Source organism: Triticum aestivum, chromosome 7B (genome assembly GCF_018294505.1).
Source record: "Triticum aestivum cultivar Chinese Spring chromosome 7B, IWGSC CS RefSeq v2.1, whole genome shotgun sequence".
NCBI lineage: Eukaryota > Viridiplantae > Streptophyta > Magnoliopsida > Poales > Poaceae > Triticum > Triticum aestivum.
In genome coordinates, this window is record NC_057813.1 from 148,953,507 (window position 1) to 148,980,913 (window position 27,407).

Genomic DNA, 27,407 nt, shown 5'->3' on the forward strand with positions numbered 1-27,407 from the left:
AACATGAATGCGGCTTGGTAAGCGACATGGGGCATGGGATGGAAAAGCACGGGAAGGGCGGGTGGGTGGTTTGGGTGGGCCAGGGCGGTCAGAAGCGGGCTTTGGAATGGTCCAGACTCCAGGAAAGCCCCCCTTCCCACGTTTGTCTTTGGTCTGCGAGAGAAAACGCGTCCGGACCGCTCTGCGGACCGATATAGGCCTGCGTCGGATGGCTTCCGCGGTCCGGACGGATGCTGGAGGTTTGAGGGTAGGCGTTGGAGATGCCCTTAGGTCATCCACTTGAGGGGAATTTGCAACAATAAAGTTGCGTAGTAGACCTCAGGAGCCGGCGTCCTCAGCGCCACCGCATAGTTCCGGATGCTACAAGGAGGTGGCACTGCAACCTCGGTGGCGCATGACCTTTGTGAAGGAGGAGAAGGTGCCCTCCCCGACGATCGCTAATGCACACGATCGCCTACTCTACTACCTCGGATGTGGCGCGCAAGGAGCGGCACAACACGGTGCGATGTTCAACCTTCGTGATGTCGGTTGTGGCGTCGGACTGGGTGCACGCCGACCTGGACCTTGCGTTAGCCTGGGTCAAGGATCTATCCAGTACCACCGGGCGGACGCCCGCCCACGTCCGGCACCGGACCAGTGACTAGCTCTGCAAGATCGAGTTGGCCGAGTCCGAGCTCGTCTCTCGTGCCTTCACCAACAAGGGCAAGGGTAGTGACGTGGGCCGGAGTCCACGCCCGACCGTCGCCACGAGCTGGGTGTGGTCGATTGTCCATGTAAGGTGGAGCGGTTGCGCCGCGATCGCACTGTGGCGACTCACCAAGGCTGTTGAGGCCCTTAGGAGGTCGTTCACCACTGAAGGACGACGATGAAAGTTCTGACGGCCTCAAAGGACATGACTACGAGTTCATCGTCTGGTGCGTCACATTGATTAGTTTAGTTATTAGAGTTTAAAATTCGTTCAGTTTAGTTGAACTTTGTTAAATTTCGTCCTTTTGGTTGTAAATATATTAAAATTTAAGAAATACAGTATCTTCTAATTTGCATGTTTTCATCAATTTTTGTGAAATATCCGTTTAAAATAGGGTGATTTGGTGCACCCTGGTTAAATGACCGCCCTCTATCCACCGTTCGGGGACGGTGTGTCCAATTTGATACTCGGCGTTGGGTTTGATGCACACCTATCCCCACTGTCCAGCAAGCCCGGCTCACGGAGCCCCCCTTCTTGCATCACGCGTTGCCTGGCTGACTGCCGGGTGTCGCATCACTCGATGAACGTCATCGGAGCCAAAGGCATGACATCGACCTCGATGACGTATTCCACCTCAACTCGATCGGCGACGACACGCACATGACGTCTCTAGGAGTTCTCTCGCTGATGGTCCAGCTGATCGCGCTGCCCGACACCAGCGCAACCGCAGCATGTTTCCCACCGGCGACGCTGCCGCTGGGTCGCCTCGGCGCAGGAGGTGGCCAGCCTGCGACGGAGTGGCTGGGTGGGCACACGGCGGAGCTTACGAGGAGCGCGCGGCAGGTGTTCGACGAAATGAGCCGGCGGCATAGCCCGACAGGTACTCGACGAAATGCGCCGGTAGCATCGCCCGGCAGGTGTTCGAGGTAAGGGCATCTCCAGCCGTTGCCCCCTCAGGGGGCGTCTAAAAGCGCCGCCTGGGGGCGAGCCGGCGATACACTCGGTGCTCGGGGCGGTTTTGCGCCTAGTCGTCGCCTCCAGCTCGCCTCCAGGAGCCGAAATTGGCCCACTTTGCAGCCCAATTTCGACGAATAAACGGCCCATATGGGCGAGAATAGGCCATATTCGGCGTGGATTCGGCGTTCAATTATCAACACACACATATTTCATCACAGAAAAATCAAATACTTCAACAAAATACTACAACAACAAATAGTTCAATACAAATTATATAGTTCAACAAATAAAAACTCGTATTTCATCACGCGTCGTCCCCCTTGAGCCTCCATAGGTGCTCAATCAGATCTTTTTGCAGTTGATGATGCACCTGTGGGTCTCGGATCTCCTGACGCATACTGAGATAGGCAGTCCAAGTTGCCGGTAGCTGGTGATCAACTTCGGCTAGAGGACCCTGCCTGTAGTATGGTTCAGTGTCAAACACTGGGTCTTTCGATGATCATGTTGTGCAAGATGACACAGCAAGTCATGATCTCCCACATTTAATCTTTCGACCAGGTCTGAGCGGAGTACCGAACAACAGCGAATCGAGATTGGAGCACACCAAATGCCCGCTCGACATCCTTCCTGCAAGCCTCCTGAACCTTCGCAAACCAGGCGTTCTTGCCTCCTGCCACAGGGTTTGAGATCGTCTTCACAAATGTCGACCATCTCGGATAGATGCCGTCAGCTAGATAGTACCCCTTGTTGTATTGGTGCACATTGATCTCGAAATTCACCGGAGGAGAATGGCCCTCAACGAGCTTGGCAAAAACAGGAGAGCACCGCAGCACGTTGATGTCATTGTGAGTTCCTGGCATATCAAAGAAGGAGTGCCAAATCCAGAGGTCCTGTATGGCTACCGCCTCAAGCACCACACTGCAACCGCCTTTGGCGCCTTTGTACATCCCCTGCCAACCAAATGGGCAGTTCTTCCATTTCCAATGCATGCAGTCGATGCTTCCAAGCATCCCAGGAAATTCTCTTGCTGCATTCTAGGTTAGGATCCGAGCAGTGTCTTCCGCATTGGATGTTCTCAAGTATTGTGGCCCAAACACTGCCACCACTGCCCGACAGAACTTGTAGAAACACTCTATGCTGGTGGACTCGGCCATGCGCCCATAGTCGCCGAGTGAATCACTGGGAGCTCCATATGCAAGCATCCTCATCGCTGTCGTGCACTTCTGGATGGAGGTGAATCCAAGAGCGCCAGTGCAATCCATCTTGCACTTGAAGTAGTTGTCGAACTCCCGGATGGAATTTACAATCCTGAGGAAGAGCTTTCAGCTCATCCGATAACGGCGCTGAAATGTTCTCTCGCCATGAAGTGGAGCATCGGCGAAGTAGTCGGAGTAGAGCATGCAGTAGCCGTGCAGACGATGCCGGTTCTTTGCTTTCACCCGCCCCGGCGCCGAGCCACCTCGACGCGGCTTTTCATTGCTCGCCAGCAGCTAGGCGAGGGCGGCGAGCACCATCAGATGCTCTTCTTCCTGGACGTCGGTCGCGACTTCCTCCTCCAGCAGCGTGGCGAGCTCTTCCTCCTCATCCGAGTCCATCACCAGCACAGTCAAAACGCCGAACACCTTGCGCTCGGTGGGCGTGTACCCGCCGTTAAACCGCGCCTCCGCGGCCGAAAACGGCGGCCGAAAACGCCCAGCTGCTGCGGGAGGGGCTGCCGCGGCGAAGCGCTGCTATTTTTCGGCGGGGAATGGCTATCTAGCGGAGTAGGCCGGCGGCCGTCGCCGGGATATAGCTAGTGGTGGCCGAGGGCGCGGGGTGCGAGGCGAGTCGGGGGAAGAAAACCTTGATTTTTCCCCTGTCGGTGTGGGCCAGGCGTGCTTTTCCCTAGCGCCGGAGCCTCCAACGGCTCCCCGGCGCGCCGGATTCGGCCTGTGACCGCCGGGCGGAAAAAAGGTTCGAACCGGCGATTTTCGGCATCCTGGGGGCGCGACTGGGCCGTTTTTTCGGCGCCGGCGCCGAAAAAGTGGCCTGGGGGGCCTGTTGGGGGCGCGGCTGGAGATGCCCTAACGCTCCAGTGTCCTGCAAAATGGCTATTGGGTGACCTTCCTGGCCAGCTCGCGGCGGCCGTGAACGCCTGCCGCTCAGCCCAGCTGCACTGCTGCTGCAGTACCCGAGGCGCCTGCTGCTACAGTAAAAGGTACGCATGCGCCCAGCTGCTTGCTCTTATCTTCTTGCGTTTCCATTGCACTTGCGCTGTGATGGGTGCTTTAGTTATCGAGGTAATAGCACCGGCAGTCCTGGAACTTGTCCAGAATGTGATGATCTAGTCCAAAACTTGCAAAAGCAAACTATTGCATCCCACAACTTGCACTCAATGTGCAAATTTGGTCCTAGCCAATCAGACGACGACAAGTGGAGCCTAGTCAGCCGAGCCGGTCAGCGCAATACATTTTGCAATTACCCCCTGGACTTAGCACTAATGAACCCACACTACACAATTATTCAGGTAAGAACAAGAGGCAGCATTTCCTTGGTCTTCACTGCGTTCATGAAGGAAGGTCCAGCTTCTTGTTCTTCCAGTTGTAACCTGTGAGAATTGCATCATCGGAGCACGGATATGTCGGTCAGTCACTGGATCATCATCGCGCAAACGAAGATCAACTGAATGTTTGGTGCCATGTCAACGACGTTACCAAACATCCTGTGGAAATGGAACCAGTCGTAGGAGCAGCCCGACATGTGCAGGTGCAGGTCGAGGCCGCCACGGCCGTTGTCCTCCTGGAAGGCGTTGCCGACGTGCAGCGACCACATCTGCGACGGCGCCTCGACGGGCACGGTCCAGTCGCGGCCGCTGGCCACGACCTCCCTGGAGCGCGGCAGCAGGTAGACCGGCGTGGTCTGCCTGCCCGGGTCCAGCGCGAGCGCCGCGATTATGGGGTGCGTGCGCGTCATGGCCAGCATCGACCACGGGATGTCGAGCCTGATCCTGTTGCCGAGGACGGCGTAGTGGGACCGTGGGAGTCGGTGAAGGCCCAGTCGTGGATCATGAGGTGCGCCGGCAGCCCGAACTCCCGCTTCTGCACCAGCCTGAAGCCAGCGTCGAACTCTGCATACGTACCATCAGTGATTTGATTTTAATGGGCATATGGATGGACGAGGGGGTGCTGCCGACCGTAGAAAGTGAAGTTGGCGCGCGGGAGGAGCATGTCCTCGGCGTTGCAGGCCACCATGAGCAGCCGGTTGCGCTTGGGGTCGACCTTGTAGTGCGCCAGCAGCCGCTTGGGCGGCATGCTGAACACGCCTGCACGGGATAATGGCAACCGTGCCGGCGCACAAACGTCAGATCATCCACGCTAGCTCGGTGCGCAACGACTAGTCTACTCTACTCAAAGTGAACAGCACGCACCACTGAGCACGGGGCGCAGCAAGCGGGTGGCCGCGTCGAGCCTAGCCTCCGCTGCGGTGCTGCAACGTGATGCTCACCGGGCTGGCCGTGCACGGGCAGGCACACGAGGCGGCGGCGCTGTTCCACGACATGTGGAGGTCGGGGCTGAAGCCGGACGGCATAACCATCACGGCGGTGCTCACCGCATGCCGATCCATGGGCCTGGTCACCGAAGCCTGGGAGTACTTCGACAACATGGAGGCCAAGTACGGCGTGGCGCCGACGGCCGAGCACCACGCCTGCATGGTCGACCTGCTGGCTCGGCGTGGGTACCTCGACGAGGCGATGGCCTTCATCGAGCGGTCACCGGCCGACCCCGGAGCAAGCTCCTGGGGCGCGCTCCTCACCGGTTGCGCCATCTACGGCAACCTGGACCTCGCGGAGTCCGCGGCAAGGCACCTCTTCAAGCTCGAGCCGCACAACTCGGCCAACTACCTGGCGATGATGAGCCTGTACGAGCAGCACCAGATGTTCGACGAGGCGGAGAGCCTCGAGTACGCCGTGGAGGCGAGAGGGGTGGACGCCAGGCCGGGGTGGAGCTGGACGCAGGTCGGGCGGAGCGTCCATGTCTTCGAGGTCGACGGCGGGTCGCCGCCGTACCCGGAGACGCCGGAGATATACGGCGAGATGAGCCGGCTGGTGTTGCAGATCGGGATGGTGGGGTACCGGCTGCGTCGCCTACGACGTCCCCGAGGAGGAGGAGCTGCTGCTGCTCTGCCACACCGAGAACCTGGGATCCTCGAATTCATTAGTGCCAAGTCCAAGGGGGTAATTGCAAAATGTGCTGCGCTGACCGGCTCTGTTGACTAGGCTCCACTTGTCGTCGTCTGATTGGCTAGGACCAAATTTGCACATTGGGGGCAAGTTGTGGGATGCAATAGTTTGCTTTTGCAAGTTTTGGACTAGATCATCACATCCTGGACAAGTTTCAGGACCGCTGGTGCTATTACCTCTTAGTTATCAATGTGCAAAAGTTCAGAAAAAGATCACCCCCTCCTCTGTGTGAAACTAGTGGGAAATGGGATTGCATTATCTTAACCGGTTGGTGTTAGGACCCAGGGGACAGGCACGAAGACTTGGGATTGGCAAGTCTTCGGCCCGACGATGCACGCATCTGGTCGCAGCTTGCTGTCTTGTCGTCCTGGCCGGACTTAAAAAACAAGCCGATCTCTGTCCCTGTGGCAGCCTGGTACTTGAATGGCATTATATTAGCTTGCCATGCACTTGGCACTTCAATAAAGTAAATCTAGCACGATTCTCGCTGGATACTACACAGGCACAGGCACAGTCACAGAGCACCCCAACAAACCTCTGCACAGTAGTAGTATTAAGAAAACTAGAAGAGCCAAGTCTCAGTCCAATGTTCACACACACGTCACACACTTGTTGTAGCCCTGAAATTGAAATAGTGATAGATAAACTTTCAGGCATCACAACTTTTCGTATATTCTCGAGGTTCATTTAGTTAAGATGAGAAAGATAGATAGAAAGGGCAAAGGAAAGAGCTAGGATAGGAGTTTAAAGGGAACAAATGACTGATCCCCTTGAAAGCAACATACTAGTGCTATATTCAGATGGAAATACTACATGAGATGTCTGAGAGGCTTTGGAACACTGTCTTGGATGTTTGTGCAAGTTGTATGTTGTACTATTATGGCTTGACAGTACTGTACTACTACAAGGGAGCAATATCCTATTGCAACTAGGTAGGCATGGATTTGGTAAATATGTCGTAATCTCATTAGGCTGAACCCAGCGCATATTTTGCCCACATAAGTTTGTGCTGATCCAAATTAGGTAGGAATGTACTACCTCCGTCTTAAAATGTAGAGAAATGTAAGATGTTTTTGTAGGCTATGTAATCTGATTATCTGAACCAAGCACATATTTTGCCCACGTAAGTTTGTGCTACTCCAAATTGGGTAGGAGTGTAGTAAATATGCTGCATGAAGCTAGGACTCGCTAGGAGTAGACTGCAGAAAAGGACTGCTGCGTTTTTATGGCCACAACGGCGAAGCTTCGGCCATTTGAAACGGTCCACGTTTTTCTCCATGGGATATTATTGGTGGGTTGGAATATTATCTTGTCCACTTCCCCCCTTCCTGTGCAGTGGCACTGTGGAACTCTCAGAGACCAAGACCAGCGCCGCGTAGTTCACCTCAATCTTGCAAACCCACATACGCTACAATCTTTAGCGAGGAGCTAGAGATTTTTCAAGGAATCTCAGAGCTATGGAGGATTCCAGAGAGCAGAATGGCAATGCCCATGCCCTTGCAGCTGCCGGCAACACTCCCGACGAGCCGCAGCAAGAGGGCGCCGACGAGGCCGAGCCGGGGCAGCTGCAGCAAGACGGCGCCGACGAGGCCGAGCTTCTGTTGAAGCTGAGGAAGTACCTGGTGCTGATGGCCATCCTCGTGGCGGCCATCACGTTCCAGGCGGGGCTGGCCCCGCCGGGCGGCTTCTGGCAGGACAGCAAGAAGGGCCGCGTCGCCAGCGACATCGTGATGAGGTCCAGCTACCCCAGGCGGTACCTTGTCTTCTTCTACTTCAACACCACGGCGTTCGGGGCCTCGCTCATGGTGCTCATACTGCTCCTGATGAGGGAGCTGACCCATAAGGCGGTCTGGCTCCGCACGCTCCAGTTCGCCATGATTCTTGGCTTGCTGGGGCTCATGGGGGCCTACGCCGCTGGGAGCTGCAGGGAGGTGAGGACCTCTGTTTACATCTGGGTGTTACTCCTTGGCATCTTCGCCTATGTCACACTCCATGTGGTATTCTTCAAGCACTTGGCACCTCAATGTCTGCGAGATATGTTCTGGGGTATTCGTGCATATTGGAAGAATACTCTTGGGCACATAATGACACCAGGATCAGGGAAGACAGCAGATGAGCAAGGTCCAGCAGGTCAGTTGGAAGAGAGGATAACAGATGGCGAAGAGGCCTCAAATGCAGAGAGGATAGCAGATGGCCAAGAGGCCTCAAATGCAGAGAGGATAACAGATGGCCAAGAGGCTTCAAGTCCAGAGAGGATAACAGATGGCCAAGTGGCTTCAAATGCAGAGAGAATAACAGATGAGGCTTCAAAGAAGAGAGAAGAAAAGGAAGATCTTGAAAGAAATCGCAGCTCCTTGCTGGTTCTTGCCACATTGGTAGCAACAGTGACATATGTGGCAGGGTTAACCCCTCCAGGTGGCTTCTGGTCTGATGATAACAGGAACCACATTCCTGGTGATCCGGTGCTGCGAGACCACTATCCACGCCGATACAAGGCCTTCTTCTATTGCAATGCCACTGCTTTTGCTGGATCGCTTGTCATCATCATCATGGTCCTCAGTCAAACAGCGGTGGATCATGTTGTCAAGTCAAATGCTCTGCGGTTGTGTGTGGTAGTCAGTCTCTTTGGGCTTATGGGGGGATATGCTGCTGGAAGTTGCAGGGAGGTACATACATCGATCTATGTCTTTGCACTTGTTGGTGCAGTATTGCTCTACCTCATCATTCAGTGTATTGAACCTGCTCTGCCTAAGTCAGCATATGTTGAGGGTACCATCACACGTGTGAAAAATAAAAATAAAGAAATGGTTGAGAAGCTGAGGACTTTCATCACTGACTTGTTAGAACCACCTAGCATACCAGTACAAGTTCAGCCAGAAAACAGCACTCGAGGCACTAATTTCCAGAAGTTGCGCACATACCTTCTATTGCTTGGCATCCTTGCCGCCACAGTTACCTTCCAAGCTGGGCTGAATCCACCAGGAGGCTTTTGGACAGATACCAGTGATGGGCATATTGCTGGTGATCCAATTTTGGAGGCCATCAGTCCGAAGCGCTACAAGGCATTCTTCTATTGCAATGCCACAGCATTTGTAGCCTCTTTGGCCATCATCATCCTACTCCAGAGCCAGTTGATTACCATTCATGCCATGAAGCGTCATGTACTGCAAACAGCAATGACACTGGTGCTCTTTGGTCTTATGGGAGCCTACGTCGCTGGAAGCAGCAGGAAGTTCTCAACATCCATATATGTGTTCGTCCTAGTCCTCCTAGTGTTCGCCTATGTTGTACTTCATATTCTATATGAGAGGACACTAGGGAATACTGGGAGCACAGCAGGGAATGCTGAGAGCACAGCAAGGAATACTGAGAGCACAGCAGGGAATTCTGAGAGCACAGCAGGGAATACTGAGATCACAGAAGGGAATACTGAGAGCACAGCAGGGAACACTGAGAGCACATCAGGGAATACTGGGGCTTCCATGGCAGGAACCTCCCAAAATCCTGGTTCTTCTGAACCTACTCCTGAAGAAAAAAAAGATTTGCAGAAGAGGCGAAAGTTTCTGATGTTGCTCGCAATTCTAGCAGCTTCTATCACATACCAAACTGGTATAAGCCCACCAGGTGGCTTTTGGACTGACAACAGTAACGGACACCGAGCAGGTTACCCAGTGTTTCGTGACGAGTTCCGAAACCACTATAGGGTGTTCTTCTACTTCAATGCTACTGCATTCATGGCATCCCTGGCAGTAATTCTGTTGCTTGTTAGCGAGAGGCTATGCAAGAAAGGTCTGGAGTGCTATGCGCTACGTGCATGTGTACTGGTTGATCTGATCAGCCTCATGGGTGCTTTTGCTACTGGAAACTGCAGAAAAGTGTCAACATCTGGCTATGTCATTCTTGTTGTTCTTGCAGTGTTTGTCTATGTCATGATTCAAGTCCTGGTTCTGACACCAAAAGATAAGTGGAATGAGTTGCTGCGGCCTTCTAAGCACCAAAATCCATCAATGAATCACACGAGAAGTATACATGATACTGATAGTAAGAGAACAGAGCACAAATGGCGCAAAGATTTGATGCTGATTGGAACTCTTGCAGTCACTGTCACATACCAAGCCGGTCTGCTTCCGCCAGGAGGGGTTTGGCCTGATGACCGGGATGGCCATTTTGCAGGTGACCCAATCCTCCATGATACCAACCTAACACGGTACAAGGTATTCTTCTATTGCAACGCCACAGCATTCATGGCCTCAATGGTCATGGTCATCCTCCTACTGAACAACACAATAAGCAAGTACAAGAGATCTCTCTTTGCCATGAAAATAGCAATGGTCTTGGACTTGCTTGGTTTACTTGGGGCATATGCCGCGGGCAGCTGCAGGAAGTTGAAGACATCTGCATACATTTTTGCACTCGTCATTGCCGTGATCATCTACATCGTCATTCATGTCGTGTTGTCATTTGACGAAGTGGCAAGGTTAGTGAAGGAGAAGTGGAAAAAGTGGGTGCGATGTCTGGAAAGGTGCTTCTGTTGCAACTGATTCAAGCAATCAACAATCTGACGGGGAACCAGGAAAAAGTCCTCTGCCTGTGTAAGAGTAGTCTCAGTTGTGACATTTGTTCAGTCTATCATGAGATAGACACAACCTCCAAAGTTGCAATTTGTGTTTTATTCTTGCTCAAGGCCATCATGTAGTTTTATTTGGTGCATTCTTTGAATGTGAGCAAAAGATAATACAGATGACAACTGTGAGATGTGAAATGGTTCTTTTTTCTTAGTTAACAATATGTGGAATTACCTTCTGAAGTAAAAATTGTTTGCCTACATGAATATGCAGATCATATGGTAACCCAGGAATGCAATATGCCAATATTTATTAGCGGTAGAGAATGCTAACTGACAATATCCAAATTTGCAATGACAACAGAATAAGCATCTCGTGGAGAGGGGCAAAACAGTCTGCATAGATACTCAATCCTTGGAACAATACTGAAAGAGAGATAATAGGAGTAATGTTCCAAAGTGAGGATGTAATTTTAGCTAAATAGTCTCTTTGAAAATGAAGCAATTCAGTCGTTTACTGCAGGGTGGTGTCACTAGTATTTTATCAACACAGAGACACTGACACCTTCATTGGATTCGGAGTTGAGTTGCCCTGTTATTTTTGTGTAAATAATGTCTAGGTATGAGGATATTTTGGGTATGCATTATTTCTAGGCACTGTACTTTCTCTGATTTTATAAATAAAATTTCAAGGAGGGGAGGGGGGTTGGAAGATACTTGTTCAAGGATGGAGAGACATGGCAGGAATAAACCTTCCTTTCTTTTTTGCAAGAGAGGAAGGAGCTGATCTTTGGCGGGACTACCAGGACCTCCCTGGTTTCTGTGATGAAATTCCATCAACAGGGACCATCAGGAAGAGCCCTTGTCAGTGTCTGATGAATTTCTCTGTAACACGACGCATCAACTGCTTGGCGAAGTGCCAGGAGATTGCACAAATAACACTGCGTCTCAGCTTGCCAAACTAATCCGCATGGGCCATCTGTGGCCCAAACTCAGTGGAATTATTGGGATGAGGACCTGATTTTAGGAGGTTCAGAATGCCAGGTTGGACAGTGCATCTGCTTATATGCTCTAAATGATTTTGCTTCAGTGTGGGCCTGCCATCAACATTCGTAGCCAGTGAAAGCTAAATATCCAAGTTTAAAAGAAAAATATCCATGAATAAACTGAGTGTAGTACCAAGCATTTATTCATTCGAGGAAGACTAGGATAACAGAATAACAGAACCTGTATGTTTTCTCATCACTATCTGCCCTAGCAATGAAAGAAACTAGTTTGCATTCCTCGCGTACTAGTGTACCAGGGTAGAACCCCTGGTAACACAAGTGCCTGCGGATCAGGGAAGTGTGCACAAGGTTCATTGTGCAGTTCTAACCTATATTAATGCATTTATTCCCAAAATTGATAAATGACAAGTAATTCGAATGTTTGGTTGGAAATAGGTGTGCCAATATGTTTGAATCACGTGATCTATGCACCGGATGGCCCTAAAGCAAGTAGAGGAATGGTATAGTTAAGTTGATACATTTGGTTCCGTTTTAGGGGTTAGTTTGGTATACCTCATAATGTATAATCTGAATATTTGATAAATGAACACCCATACTATTAATCTTGTAATTGGAAAATGAGACTTTTTTTTTGACAGTTTGAGACTAAAATATTTTGCCATGTGTGATCTGCAAGCAGATTTGCTGACACACTAAGATTAGACACTGCTATCAACAGTAAGTCCAAGATCAACCAGGTCAACTAAAAAGACAAGAACAAGGGGAAACAGTCTACTTTGTGCAGGATTGAGAAAAAAATACTACTGGACAAATTGTGAATGTCAGAATTAGTTTTCTGAAGATGATTTAATCGAAGGGAAAAAAGAAGCTCATAATCAGGGAGAGGATAATAAAAGAAAGGTAAGTTGGAAAATAAATACTCTTACATAATAGCGTAGAAATACCTCACCGCAGGATTCAGACCTGATTTACTGTTTATGTTGGTCTACTGCAAAGAGATACTTTAACTGAAACAGTTACACAAAGCTTTGATTGCAAAAGAAAAAGTTACACAAAGCTGGGAATCCACTAGGAATAACCGAATTGAAATACTATTAGTTTCTTTGTTTCGTTTTAATTTTTTTGACAAAAGCATGATCATTTCTTGGTGGCTAAAATCCAAAGCTATTTTTAGTATCCTTTTGACTGTTTCTGGTGATAAATTTGTCATTGGATTTGATGTCACCGTTTGTTTTCTTCACACCCTCTTAACTTTTGGAGATAATAATAAGGACCAGAACCTGGGCATATTAAGAGTCCGAAGAATGATAAATGAACGTGGCAACCTTCAGGCTTCAAATTCTTAGCTGAGATCTGCATTGGTTCTATGAGCTCATGGTCATGGAGTCCGAGCCACAGCCTGGTGATGGTCATGAACCTCACAATACCACAAGTCAGCAACAAAAACACCAGTGTGATGACCAAACACCGAGTAGTGCTGATGAAGCAGAGCTTCTATGGAACCTGAGGAAGTACTTGTTCCTGCTGGCAACTTTATCAGCCACTATCACCTACCAGGTGGGGCTGGCTCCACCAGGTGGTCTCTGGCCAGATAGCCAGCAAGGCCACCTTGCCAGTGACATTGTCATGTTTCTTAGCCGCACCAAGTGGTGCAGGATGTTCTTCTACCGCAACACAACAACATTCATTACATCACTCATTGTTTGATCCTGCTCGTGGTCAAGGAGCTGAGACGGAATGCAATTTGGCTTCGTTTTCTGCAGTTTGCGCTGCTGCTTGACCTGCTCGAACTTGTGGGGGGCTATGCTGCCGTGAACCGCAGGGAGGTCAGAACATCCGTTTATATCTGGGTATTAGTTGTTGGCATCTTCACATATGTCGGACTTCATGTAGTATTCTTCCGCCATCTAGCTCCTGAATGGCTTGGAGAAATATTCAGGGACATCCAGAGGTTCTAGGAGGATTCTATAGCACACATTTTCAACAGAAGGCACAACATAAAACATGAGCTAGATGCCCCTATCCAAGATGAAAAGGAGGCACTGGAGAAGAATCGCGGTTTCTTTCTGTTTGCAGCTACATTGGCAGCAACAAAGACATATAATGCAGGGCTAAGTCCACCAGGTGGCAGATCTTACTAGGATGATAACAAGGGTAGCCACATTGCTGGTGACCTGGTGCTTCGACACCAATACCCCCTCAGCTTCAATGTGTTTATGTTCTTCAATAAAACTGCCTTTTCTGGATCCTTTGTCATCATCATCATGCTTCTCAGTAAAATGACTTCATGCCCGAGGGTGGCCCGATCTTCACGTCGTAGGATCAAATCGGGAGGGATAACTAGCTTTATACGTGCCAAGGTTGGATGCAACCCATACATTGGGGATGGCTGACCGGAGCTACAAGAACTCCAACCCGCTGTCCGAACAATCGCAAAACCACAAACCGGGACTAACCCACACAAAATGGCCAGAACCGTAGAGCACGAATTAGGCGGAACCGGAGGGTCCTTCTCACGAATCCGGATAACTCACAAGAGCAAAGGTAGCAAGGATCTCTCGGATCTCTAGCAGTCTTGCTGCATAAGCTTGTGGCTGAATGGTTTGACAAAGGTTTCTAAAAGGATGGGGGAGATGGGGTTTTATAGCAGGGACAAACCCCCTTAGGTAGGTGTGAGAAAGATTCAAAAGTAAGTAGCTTTGCATGGCTTCTGATATGGAGTGGGGCCGATCTTTCACGATTGGAGCGGGTTCCACGAAGAACACGAAGAACACGAGAGGAAACACTCAAATAGACTTGATCCAATCACACATGTGCTAGATCCACATACACAAACAGGTAACAAGGGTCCAAATCCAACAAAGGGGAATACGGAAGGGGCACTAGTTCATCTCAACCCTAGAAGGAAGGAGATCTTGAATCCATGAAGGATCTTCCCTAAGAAGTGGTCTTGAATCCACTTGGGGGATTTCCTCCTTTAGGAGGCCTTGGTCTCCAAAGAAGTAGGGGATAAGTGGATGAGCAAAGCTCTATCTCTGAGATGAGCTATCACAGTGCTAACCCTAAAATGGTGGAGGAGAAGAAGTATATAGTCTAAAGGGGCGAAGGGGTACATGGGGCTCGGCCCGAAACACTGTGCGCAGACAGGCGTCGGACGTTCGACTGTTATCGGTCGTCCGATGGCTCGCAAGGGTCCGGACGTCCGGTAATGTTCGAGTTTTAGCGTTTTGGTACTGTGATGGTGGCGCCGGATTTCCAGAGGCTGTCGATCGTCAGGTGGAATTCGGACTTTTGTCGTTTCCATTCTGGACTGGTGGTATTGGCTTTTCGGAGATGGCCGAACGTCCGGTCGCTGGAGTGTGTTGGACGTCTGGTACTTGTCAGTCGTCCGGCCGCTGTAGCGTCCATTGACTGGACCTTCTGGCTGGCTGACCCTCCAGGCGTCGGACGTCCGGTAAGGGTCGGTCGCTCAGTGGCTGTGACATCTTGTCAGCCCTTCCTCTTGGTGCTCGCACTCGTCGTCCTCGCTAGCTTGTCCATTGGATGTAGTTGCTCCATGGCTTTCCTCTAAGTACCTGATCACAAACGAGGTCCTCGCTTGAGGTAGTTGCCATGTCTCACATGTGGAATGTGTTAGTTCAGAGAGGAGCGAGTTCACCTTAGCTTCAATAGCCCTTGCTCGAGTCTAGTCATTGGTCCATGTGGTGAAGGTAGGTCCATGGGGATGACCGTAGGATGCTCCACATCATCTTTCTTGGGGGAATAAGCAGGCAACTTTGGGAGTTGTTGGAGAGCTCCTCGGAAATTCACGAAGCCTTGATAGCCTGGTCACTGCTACTTGTGAGCTGCGTTGAGATTTTCTCGAAGAGGAGAGGATGATGTAGTACAGTAGAGATAAGTATTCCCCTTAGTTATGAAACCAAGGTTATCAATCTAGTAGGAGAACCAAGCAACACTATGTAAACAACACCTGCACACAAACAATAAATACTTGCAACCCAACGCGTAGAGGGGTTGTCAATCCCTCAACGGTTATGAGCAAGATTAAATTTTATAGTTTTTGATAGATAGATCAGACAAAAATAAAACATAAAACAAATAAAATAAAATTGCAGCAAGGTATTTTTAGTTTTAATATATGATAAAAGATCGACCCGGAGGCAATAGTTTTCACTAGAGGCATCTCTCAAGAAAATAGCATACGATGGGTAAACAAATTACTGTTGGCCAATTGATAGAAAAGCAAATAATTATGACGATATCCAAGGCAATGATCATACATAGGCATCACGTCCGAGACAAGTAGATCGAAACGATTCTGTATCTACTAATATTACTCCACACATCGATCGCTATCCAGCATGCATCTAGTGTATTAAGTTCATGGAAAAACGGAGTAACGCCTTAAGCAAGATGAAATGATATAGACAAGATAAACCCATGTATGAATAAACCCCATCTTTTTATCCTTAATAGCAACGATACATGCGTGTCATGTTCCTTTCTATCACACCGCAAGATCGAACTATTACAAAGCACCTCTTCCCATGGCAAGATAAATCAATCTAGTTGACCAACCAAATTGATAAATCGAAGAAGAAATACGAAGTTATAGTAATCATGCATAAAAGAGTTCAGAGAAAACTCAAATAAATTCATGGATAGATCTGATCATAAACTCACAATTCATCGGATCCCAAGAAACACACCGTAAAAAGTCATTACATCAAATAGATCTCCAAGAACATCGAGGAGAACATTGTATTGAAAATCAAAAAGAGAGAAGAAGTCATCTAGTTACTAATTATGGACTCATAGGTCCGTGGTAAACTACTCACGCATCATCGGAGGGCAGCAAGAATGATGTACAGCCCCCTCCGTGATAGAATCCCCATCTTGTGGTTCTGGAACTTGCGGCGGTGAAAAAGTTTTTTTGGACTCTCCTGTTGGTTCCACGATTTTAGATAATTTATAGAGGCGGAGTTAGGTCAAACGGAGCCTCGTGGGCCCCACAAGCCATCAGGGCGCACTAAAACACCCCCTTGTTGGTTCCCCGTCTCTCCTCCAAATGGGTGTGGCACACTGAAACACCAGAGGTAAAAACTGACAGCATCAGCTTCACTTGAAACTTGTTTTGACAACACTTGTTTCTTCGACTTTGTTTCTTCATGTGCCAAGATATTATTCGCTTCCTTCGATATTGCACCTAAAATAACCAACGACAAGGAGATGAAAGCATACTTGTGTCATCAAGGTTACAAGGTAAACTTAAGTTAGCGGTCACCATGATTTCTCCTTTGATGTATGGGGTGTATCAATGGTTGCCATGTCCCATCACAGGAGAGCTCCACGCGCCGATGAAGGTTAACGGGCTCGAGTGGACGCGAGAACGACGCGTGCGAGAGGAAGAAGAAAGGTTCAAGCGGGCGCGGGGGTAAAATGGATCTGGGAGCCCTGCCATCCTATTTATAGACAAGGTAAATACCCAAGCGTCACGGTCAAACCTGTTGGGGATATAACTATTAGGTATGACCCGCCCAGGAGGGGCCGGGTTATACCTATGACGATTATTGAAGCCCAAGACGACACTGGAAGATGGCAGTTCAGTTAAGGGCCCAAGCCCAAAGGCGACTCAAGACCCGTAGAGATAAACCGCCATATATAACTTGTATTTTAAGGCAAGAATAGAGAGAGACTGAGTCGGACACTGTTTATGAGACGGGCGGGACTCTATGAGCCGCTGGGCATCAACCTCTGTATAAAGGGACAACCCGACGGCGGTTCAGGGAAAGTAACATCAGATCGAGAACTAGGTCAAGCGGATTCACTCCCTAGTAATCGAGAGATAAGCAATCCCACTCAAAATTGGATCGTAGGCTTTTACCTTCACCGTAAGGGGCCAAACCAGTATAAACCCGTGTCCTTTGTCCCGATTAACCCCTTTAAGCTTCCTAGTTGCGATGGCTCCACGACTAAGTCTTTTCACTAGGACATCTGACGTGGCAATTCCACAACAGTTGGCGGCCACCGTGGGGCCACTGCACGATGGATTTGAGTTCTTGAAGGGCAGCTTCGAAGGGCTCAAGGGATACGCTGTGGGCCGGATGCCCAAGAGTTGTCGCGGCATGCTCTACATCGACGACGCAGGCTGGGCCCCCGATGCCGGCTCAATTGAGTACGGGTACGAGGTCCCCTTCGGCGGAATCCATGTCTTCATCGGCAAGATCGGCGAGCCGGGCCCTAAGCCGGACATCTGCACCGAGATCGTCGAGACGGCTCAACGTGTGAGACACGCCCGGGCTCAGCCCGCCGTGAAGCGTGCCTTTGTGGGATGCATCCATGGAGGGGAACTTACTGAAGGATCTGTGTCTGGCGGTGAGACGGCCATCTACTCCGATGGTGAGTCGTCCATGGGTGAGACGGATTCGTTGTATCAATTGCAAGACGGCGGGCTTGGGGGCTGTTCCGGTGGCAGCAGTATTCTGAACCCCTTTGAGCCGCCGAGCAGAGTTGGGATTTTCATGGCTGGCATGCAACCCGTTCAGAACTCTACGGCTGCGGCAGCAATAACCTCCGGGTCAGTGGCAGCGGGGCAGGAGGCCCTGCACGCCCGCCGGCTCAGGTGCTGATGGGTCTCATGGATAAGATGACAACTCTATTAATCTCCATGGTCAACCCGGCGGATCAAGCTCAACATGACGCGAAAGTGGCGCAATGAAAGCAGGTTATAGTGCAAGCTAAGGAAGATCTGGCGGCGGAAGACGTCAGGATGACTGCAGAGCGGGTGGCTCTGGACGCTCAGGCTCAGCGGATTCAGTCGCAGGCTTTCCAGCTCACGGTGGATCAGAACGCGTCAAATGAGGTCATGAGGAGGAGGTACCAGAAGACTCAATCCCACCTGCCTCCGGTTTATGACCCTCGAAACCTCTTCCGTACACCCGGTGCAGGGCCCAGTAACCCCCCGGAGGTAAACCAGGTTGCAACGCCCAGGGCTGGGACGCCGGTTCAGCCACGTGTAATGGAACCTCCTCAGATGAATACTGCTCCGCCTTATTATGTACCAACACCACTGGGTCATTATTCTAACCCTTTGGAGAACATGATCGCTGCGGCCGCACGATTGGCGACTCTCCCGGTGGAGGGCGACTCTCCGACGGCGGTTGAAACTCGAAGGGTCAGAGAGCTTCTTCAGACGGCTTTGGCGTAGTAGGAGGCATACTCATATAGCCGAGACAGAATTCATTCGACCCCTCGCTCAAGCCGGAGCCCGAGTTATAGCAGGCACATGGATTCAGCGGCCGTTTTCAGTAACGCCCGTCGCCGTGACCAACCGTGCGGGCATGACCCGACGCGTGATGGAGCTCCTAACTTGGTTGATCAGGACAGGATACGCCAAGAGGCCGAGCGGGCGGCTCAGCAGGCGGATGAGGGGGCGGCTCAGCAAACGGCTGAGCAGGCGGCTCAGCGGGCGGCTTACCGGCCTTTTCCGGTTTATCCGACTACTTCTATTGAGGCAGGCGTGACTACTAGGACTGGAGGTGTCCCTTGTCTGGTGCCGGCTCTGTGTAATGAGCGTTTGCCCAAGGATTTTAAGGGGCCTCGAAAGGTGCCTAATTATACGACCGACTTACAGCCTGGGGCATGGATTGAAAGCTATGAGACAGTCATGGAACTACTGGAAGTCAGTGATGCTGCAATATCCAAGTACTTCACCATGATGTTGGATGGAACGGCCCGCACTTGGTTGAAGGGGCTGCCACCTAATTCCGTCAGTTCATGGGCAGAGTTAAAGTCCCGGTTTATTCAGAACTTCAAAGATACATGCAAGCAACCCATGTCAATTGTGGATTTGACTAATTGCAAGCAAGAGGAGGGCGAGTCCACGACCCATTGGGTGCGCCGGATCAAAGTCATAATACATTCATCTTATAAGATGGATGACAGCTCTGCAGTCTTAATGTTGGAGAAAAAATGTTGTTTTACGCCTCTGAAAATGAAGCTGGGGCGGCTCAAGCGCGATTGTAATGACATGGATCAGCTGATGGCGGCTCTAGTCAAATATGCCGACTCTGATAGTACCAAGGATCCCGAGTCTGACGATTAGAAGACAGGGAAGGCAAAGAAGAACGACAACACCAAGGGTCCTCAGCATAAACCCGCAAATCAAGGAGGTAATAATAAACGTAAGGCTGATGGTAGCTTGGAGTTTGTGGCTAACACCAATGCGTAGGGCAACAACCAACGACGTAAGGGGAGACCACCTCCTCGGTCCAGAGGGTCAAGTCCCACTCTTGAGCGGTTGTTAAATGAGCCATGTCCAAGGCACGGTACTCCGCAGAAACCAGCCACTCACCTGTGGAAGGACTGTACGATCATGAAGGCTTTCAAGAATTCTAACATGTTTGACAGCAATCATGGGCCGGGCGGCAGTTCAGGTGGCAGCGGCTTTCATGGCCCGGGCGGCGGTTCAAATTCCAATTTTCAAGGCTCTCAGGGTAATCAAAGTGGTTATAATCAGCAATCTAGCCAGGGAGGTCAGCAGCAGCAGCAACGTGGATATCAGAGTAATCCAAAACAGCTGAATAGTGGACAATATCATGTGTTTACCACCAGTTTGTGCAAACGGGATTAGAATCTTCATAAGACGGCTGTGAACACTGTTGAGCCGGCGGTTCCTCGTTATTTGAGGTGGTCTGAGCAGCCTATTCTATGGAGCAGGGAAGATCACCCTCCCCGGGTTGACAATCCGGGTCACTTGGCCTTGGTGCTGGCACCTCAGGTTGGTGGATATAAATTCACTAAGGTGCTCATGGATGGAGGCAGCAGCATCAACATCCTCTATTATGAGACTTTCCGTCGCATGGGGTTGACTGATAAAAACCTTAAGACGTCCAACACTATTTTCCATGGAGTGGTCCCTGGCAAGTCGGCGTACCCAGTGGGTAAGATTGAACTGGAAGTGGCTTTTGGAGATGAGCGTGATTCTAGGGCTGAGAAGTTAACTTTTGAGGTGGTCAAAATCAAGAGCGTGTATCACGCCTTGTTCAGCCGGCCGGCTTATGCCAAGTTCATGGCACAGCCGTGTTATGTTTATCTGCAGCTCAAGATGCCGGGTCATAAGGGCACTATCACAGTGCATGGGAGTCGGAAGATAGCCTTGGAATGTGAGGAAGGCGATGCTGCTTACGCCGAATCTGTTTGTGCAATAGAGGAGTTGAAGTTCTACAAGGACAATGTTGACCCGGGGACATGACATCTTTGAAGAAGCCAAACACAGAACATGAGCCGGTGATGAAGTTTAAGTCGGATGATGACACCAAGCTTGTTGATTTTGTCCCAGGTGACTCATCCAGGCAGTTTGGTATCAGCGCTAATCTGGATCCCAAATAGCAAAGCGTGCTTATCGAGTTCATCCGTGAGAATCGGGACATCTTTGCATGGAAACCTTCTGACATGCCAGGTGTACCGAGAGAACTCGCTGAGCACACTCTCAATATTGATCCAAAATTTAAGCCGGTCAAGCAGTTTCTTCGGCGGTTCAATGAGGAGAGGCGTAAGGCCATCGGTGAGGAAGTGGCCCGGCTCTTGGCGGCCGGGTTAATTGTTGAAGTTTTTCATCCAGAGTTGTTGGCTAATCCGGTGCTTGTGCTTAAGAAGAACGGCACCTGGCGTATGTGTGTGGATTACACGGACTTAAACAAGGCTTAGTCCGGCTGATCCTTTCGCTCTCCCTCGTATTGATCAAATCATTGATGCTACGGCGGGTTGTGAGCGCTTGAGCTTTTTGGATGCTTATTCTAGTTATCATTAGATTAAGATGGTAGTTAAGGACCGGGATAAGACGACTTTTATTACTCCGTTTGGGGCCTTCTGCTATGTGTCTATGCCTTTTGGGCTTAAGAGTGCCCATGCGACTTATTAGTGGTGTGTGCAGAACTGTCTTCACAACCAGATTGGGCGCAATGTTCATGCTTATGTGGATGACATTGTGGTGCAATCCAGTGAGAAGGAGACCTTGATATATATATGATCTGAAGGAGACCTTTGATAATCTCCGGGTCTACAAGATGATGCTTAACCCGGCCAAGTACGTTTTTGGTGTGCCAGCAGGCAAGCTTTGGGGTTTTCTGGTTTCTAACAGAGGCATTGAGGCTAACCCGGAGAAGATCAAGGCAATCACCTCTTTGGCTAAACCGGCGTGCATCAATGATGTTCAGCGTTTGGCGGGTCATATTGCTGCTTTAAGCCGGTTCATAAGCCGGTTAGGTGAGAAGGCCATACCACTGTATCAGATGATGAAGAAGACAGATAACTTCGTCTGGAGTGATGTTGCTAATGCTGCCTTTGAAGATTTGAAGAGACAACTAGCTGAGTCGCTGGTCCTTGTTGCTTCCATTGATAAGGAGCCATTATTGTTATATGTGGCTGCTAACACACGTGCTGTCAGTGTGGCCATTGTGGTGGAGCGCAAGGAGGCTGGCAAGGAACATCTAGTTCAACGACCGGTTTACTACATCAGTGAGGTGCTTATTGAGTCCAAGCAAAGGTATCCACATTGGCAGAAGCTTGTTTATGGGGGTGTTCATGGCAAGCCGTAAGCTTAAGCAATATTTTCTGGGTCATCCCATCATTGTGGTCAGTTCTGCTTCTTTAGGAGATATCATTCAAAACAGAGAAGCCACAGGACGAGTCGCCAAGTGGGCCATTGAACTTGGGCCTCATGGTTTAAAGTATGTACCACACACTGCTATCAAGTCTCAAGCACTAGTGGACTTCATCAACGATTGGACAGAGCTGTAGATGCCTGAAGAGAAGCCAGACAACACATATTGGACTATTCACTTTGATGGGTCCAGACAATTGGAGGGCTCGGGGGCTGGAGTTGTTCTAGCTTCCCTCGAGGTGACAAATTTTGTTATGTGCTACGGTTGATGTTTCCCTGTACTAACAATGCAGCTGAGTATGAGGCCTTGCTCCATGGTCTTCGGATGGCTAAGGAGATGAGCTTAAGTCGGGTAAGGTGCTTTGGTGACTCAGATTTGGTGGCTCAACAAGTATCAGGCAAGTGGGATTCCAAGGATCCTCTCATGGCGGCTTATCGCCGTGAAGTTGATGAAAATGCTGGACACTTCAAGGTTACCAAGTGGAGCACATTGATCACAGAAAGAATGAGGCGGCTGATGCTTTAAGCCGGTTGGGGTCTCAGTGTAAGCCGGTGCCACCCAACACTTTCTTGGATATTCTGCATAGCCCTTCTGTCAAGTTGCCTACAGAGGAAGACTTGGCTGTTCCCGACCCAGAAGCACAGTTGGTGGCGGCTCTTCAAGTCATCCCAGATTGGACAGTACTGTACTTGGCTTATGTTGGGCCTCCAAGTGCAGAGGTTTGTAGGACAGTAGCAAATTTTCCTCAAGTGGATGACCTAAGGTTTATCAATCCATGGGAGGCGTAGGATGAAGATGGTCTCTCTCAAGCAACCCTGCAACCAAATAACAAAGAGTCTCTTGTGTCCCCAACACACCCAATACAATGGTAAATTGTATAGGTGCACTAGTTCGGCGAAGAGATAGTGATACAAGTGCAAAATAGATAGTAGATATAGGTTTTTTAATCTGAAAATATAAAAACAGCAATGTAACTAAAGATAACAGTGAGCGTAAACGGTATTGCAATGGTAGGAAACAAGGCATAGGGTTCATACTTTCACTAGTGCAAGTTCTCTCAACAATAATAACATAGATAGATCATATATCAATCCCTCAACATGCAACAAAGAGTCACTCCAAAGCCACTAATAACGGAGAACAAACGAAGAGATTATGGTAGGGTACGAAACCACCACAAAGCTATTCTTTCGGATCAATCTATTCAAGAGTTCGTACTAGAATAACACCTTAAGACACAAATCAACCAAAACCCTAATGTCACCTAGATACTCCATTGTCACCTCAAGTATCCGTGGGCATGATTATACGATATGCATCACACAATCTCAGATTCATCTATTCAACCAACACAAAGTACTTCAAAGAGTGCCCCAAAGTTTCTACCGGAGAGTCAAGACAAAAACGTGTGCCAACCCCTATGCATAGGTTCATGGGCGGAACCCGCAAGTTGGTCACCAAAACATACATGAAGTGGCACGTGATATCCCATTGTCACCACAGATAAGCACGGCAAGACATACATCAAGTGTTCTCAAATCCTTAAAGACTCAATCCGATAAGATAACTTCAAAGGGAAAACTCAATTCATCACAAGAGAGTAGAGGGGGAGAAACATCATAAGATCCAACTATAATATCAAAGCTCGCGATACATCAAGATCGTGCCATAGAGAGAACACGAGAGAGAGAGAGAGATCAAACACATAGCTACTGGTACATACCCTCAGCCCCGAAGGTGAACTACTCCCTCCTTGTCATGGATAGCACCGGGATGATGAAGATGGCCACCGGTGATGGGTTCCCCCTCCGGCAGGGTGCCGGAACGGTCTCCTGAGAGGTTTTTGGTGGCTACAGAGGCTTGCGGCGGCGGAACTCCCGATCTATCTTGATTATCAATGTTTTTAGGGTACGCAGGCTTATATAGGCGAAAGAAGTCGGTCGGGGGAGCCTCGAGGGGCCCACGAGAGGGTAGGGCGCGCCCAGGGGGGTGGGCGCCCCCCTATCTCGTGGCCTCCTCGAGGATCTTCTGACGTGAACTCCAAGTCTCCCGAATCATATTCTTCCAAAAAATCACGCTACCGAAGGTTTCATTCCGTTTGGACTCCATTTGATATTCCTTTTCTTCGAAATACTGAAACAGGCAATAAAACAGCAATATGGGTTGGGCCTCCGGTTAATAGGTTAGTCCCAAAAGTAATATAAAAGTGTATAATAAAGCCCATGATCATTCAAAACAGATAATAAAATAGCATGAATGCTTCATAAATTATAGATACGTTGGAGACGTATCAGCATCCCCAAGCTTAATTCCTACTCGTCCTCGAGTAGGTAAATGATAAAAGAAAGAATTTATGAAGTGTGAATGCTAGAAGGTGCACAAGTTTGATCAATGATAATTTCAATCACCTTTTCTAGCATCATTATATGTCATAATAGTAGTTCATCTCATAAAACTTTTCATGATCAAGTAACAAGCTATTCACATGTTAAAGCATAGACCATAAACTTTCTTGAAAACTAGCAAACTTCATTCTTAGTCATCAAACAATTGCAATTCATCTTATTTTCAGGAATAGCAAACTCCACATACTCAACTACCATATAGTCTTCTACAATTGCTAACACTCACGCAATACTAATGGTTATGGAGTTTCAATCGGACACTGAGAAAGATAGGGGCTTATAGTGTTGCCTCCCAACGTATTCACCTTTGGGTGATGTCAACAATAATAGTTCATGCTAACTTACATCCAATTGGATATATATATCAGGATCTCCCCAACACGAGGTGCTTGCCAAAGGATAAAATGAAAAAGGGAAAGGTGGAGATCACCTTGACTCTTGCATAAAGTAAAAGACATAAAGTAAAAGATAGGCCCTTCGCAGAGGGAAGCAGAGGTTGTCATGCGCTTTTAGGGTTGGATGCACAAAATCTTAATGCGAATGAACGTCACTTTATATTGCCACTTGTATATGGACCTTTATTATGCAGTCCGTCGCTTTTATTGCTTCCATAACAAGATCGTATAAAGCTATTTTCTTCACACCAAAAGATCATACATATTTGAGAGCAATTTTTATTGCTTGCACCGATGACAACTTACTTGAAGGATCTTACTCAATCCATAGGTAGGTATGGTGGACTCTCATGGCAAAACTGGGTTTAAGGATATTTGGAAGCACAAGTAGTATCTCTACTTGGTGCAAGGAATTTTGACTAGCAAGAGGGGGAAAGGCAAGCTCAACATGTTTGAATGAACCATGATAATATACTTTAACTGAGATATCGGAAAACATAAACCATTATGTTGTCTTCCTTGTCCAACATCAACTCTTTAGTATGTCATACTTAATGAGTGCTTCCAACTATAAAAGATGTCTAGGATAGTATATTTATATATGAAATCTCTCTTCCTTCAATATTCTTTCATGAATTGTTCAAATGACCAATACAACGCTTGCTAACCTTCAATAAATTTACAACCTCTACTTCTTAAATATGAAGTCAACACTCCCCATGGGATAAGAAAATGAGGCATATATAATTTCAGATTTATGACATTCAACTCATTCAACAATTTACTCATAGGATATAAGTGAAGCACATGAGTAAATGACAAACTACTCCAAAAAGATATGAGTGAAGGACAATGAGTAGCTAAATAATTATGTAACTATGTGAAGACTCTCTCTCATTTAAGAATTTCAGACCTTGGTATTGTATTCAAACAGCAAGCAAAACAAAATAAAATTACATTGCAAGGATAGCACAACTCAAGTGAAGAAGCAAAAACTTAGGCTCAACCGATACTAACCGATAGTTGTTGAAGAAGAAAGGTGGGATGCCTACCGGGGCATCCCCAAGCTTAGATGCTTGAGACTTCTTGAAATATTATCTTGGGGTGCCTTGGGCATCCCCAATCTTGAACCTTTGTGTCTCCTTAATTCCTCTCATACCATGGTTTCTCTTTTTATCAAAAGCTCCATCCACAGCAAACTCAACAAGAACTCGTGAGATGGGTTAGTATAAACCAATGCAAAACCTTATCATTTTTTACTGTAACAAATCACTAAAATTATTATTCAACATTGCGTACTAAATGCCTCTGCATATTTAATACTCCTATCCTCAAATTGAATCATTAAACAAGCAAACATATGCAAACAATGCAAACATAACAGCAATCTGCCAAAACAGTACAGTCTGTAAAGAATGCAAAAGTATCAATACTTCCCTAAATTCAAAAATTATGAAATAAAATTCCCACTGTAATAAATTTATCATATCTCATTATGCAAAAAGTTTCAACATTATATCATTCTCTGACTTTTCTAGGGAATTTTTGCAACAACAGTAAACTTTCTGTTTTCAAACAGCAACATGTATACTAGCAAAATGAGCATGGCAAAGGCTATCCTTGACTTTTTATTGAAACTAAAGATGCAAAACATTAATATAAATAACATCAAGAAAATAATAACAAAAGAAAATAATGCTCCAAGCAAAACACATATCATGTGGTGAATAAAAATATAGCTCCAAGTAAAGTTACCGATGAACGAAGACGAAAGAGGGGATGCCATCCGGGGCATCCCCAAGCTTAGGCTCTTGGTTGTCCCTTAATATTACCTTTGGGTGCCTTGGGAATCCCCAAGCTTAGGCTCTTGCCACTCCTTATTCCATAGTCCATCGAATCTTTACCCAAAACTTGAAAACTCCACAACACAAAACTCAACAGAAAACTCGTAAGCTCCGTTAGTATCAGAAAATAAAACCACCACTTAGGTACTGTAATGAACTCATTATAAATTCATATTGGTGTAATATCTACTGTATTCCAACTTCTCTATGGTTCATACCCTCCGATACTACTCATAGATTCAACAAAATAAGCAAACAACACATAGAAAACAGAATCTGTCAAAAACAGAACAGTCTGTAGTAATCTGTATCAAACGTATACTTCTGGAACTCCAAAAATCCTACTAAATTAGGAAGTCCTAAGAAATTCGTGTACCCATCCATATCAAAAAGAATCAGATCAAGAGCACGTTTCTGTGAATTAACAAAACTAATTTACTGGGTGCAAAAGTTTCTGATTCTCAGCAGGATCAACACAACTATCACCGTAAGCTATCCTAAAGGTCTTACTTGGCACTTTATTGAAACAAAAACTATAAAACATGATTACTACAGTAGCATAATCATGTGTACACACAAAAACAGTAAGGATAAATATTGGGTTGTCTCCCAACAAGCACTTTTCTTTAATGCCTTTCTAGCTAGGCATGATGATGACAATGAT

The 27,407-nt window shown here is 48.1% G+C and overlaps 1 pseudogene across 1 annotated transcript; it reads left to right on the forward strand.

The window, feature by feature from the left end:
• The first annotated feature begins 7,125 nt into the window (after positions 1 to 7,125).
• LOC123157474 (uncharacterized) lies at positions 7,126 to 10,678 on the forward strand (annotated as a pseudogene). The gene has a single exon (XR_006478998.1). The product of XR_006478998.1 is annotated as an uncharacterized protein (transcript).
• Positions 10,679 to 27,407: the final 16,729 nt, after the last annotated feature.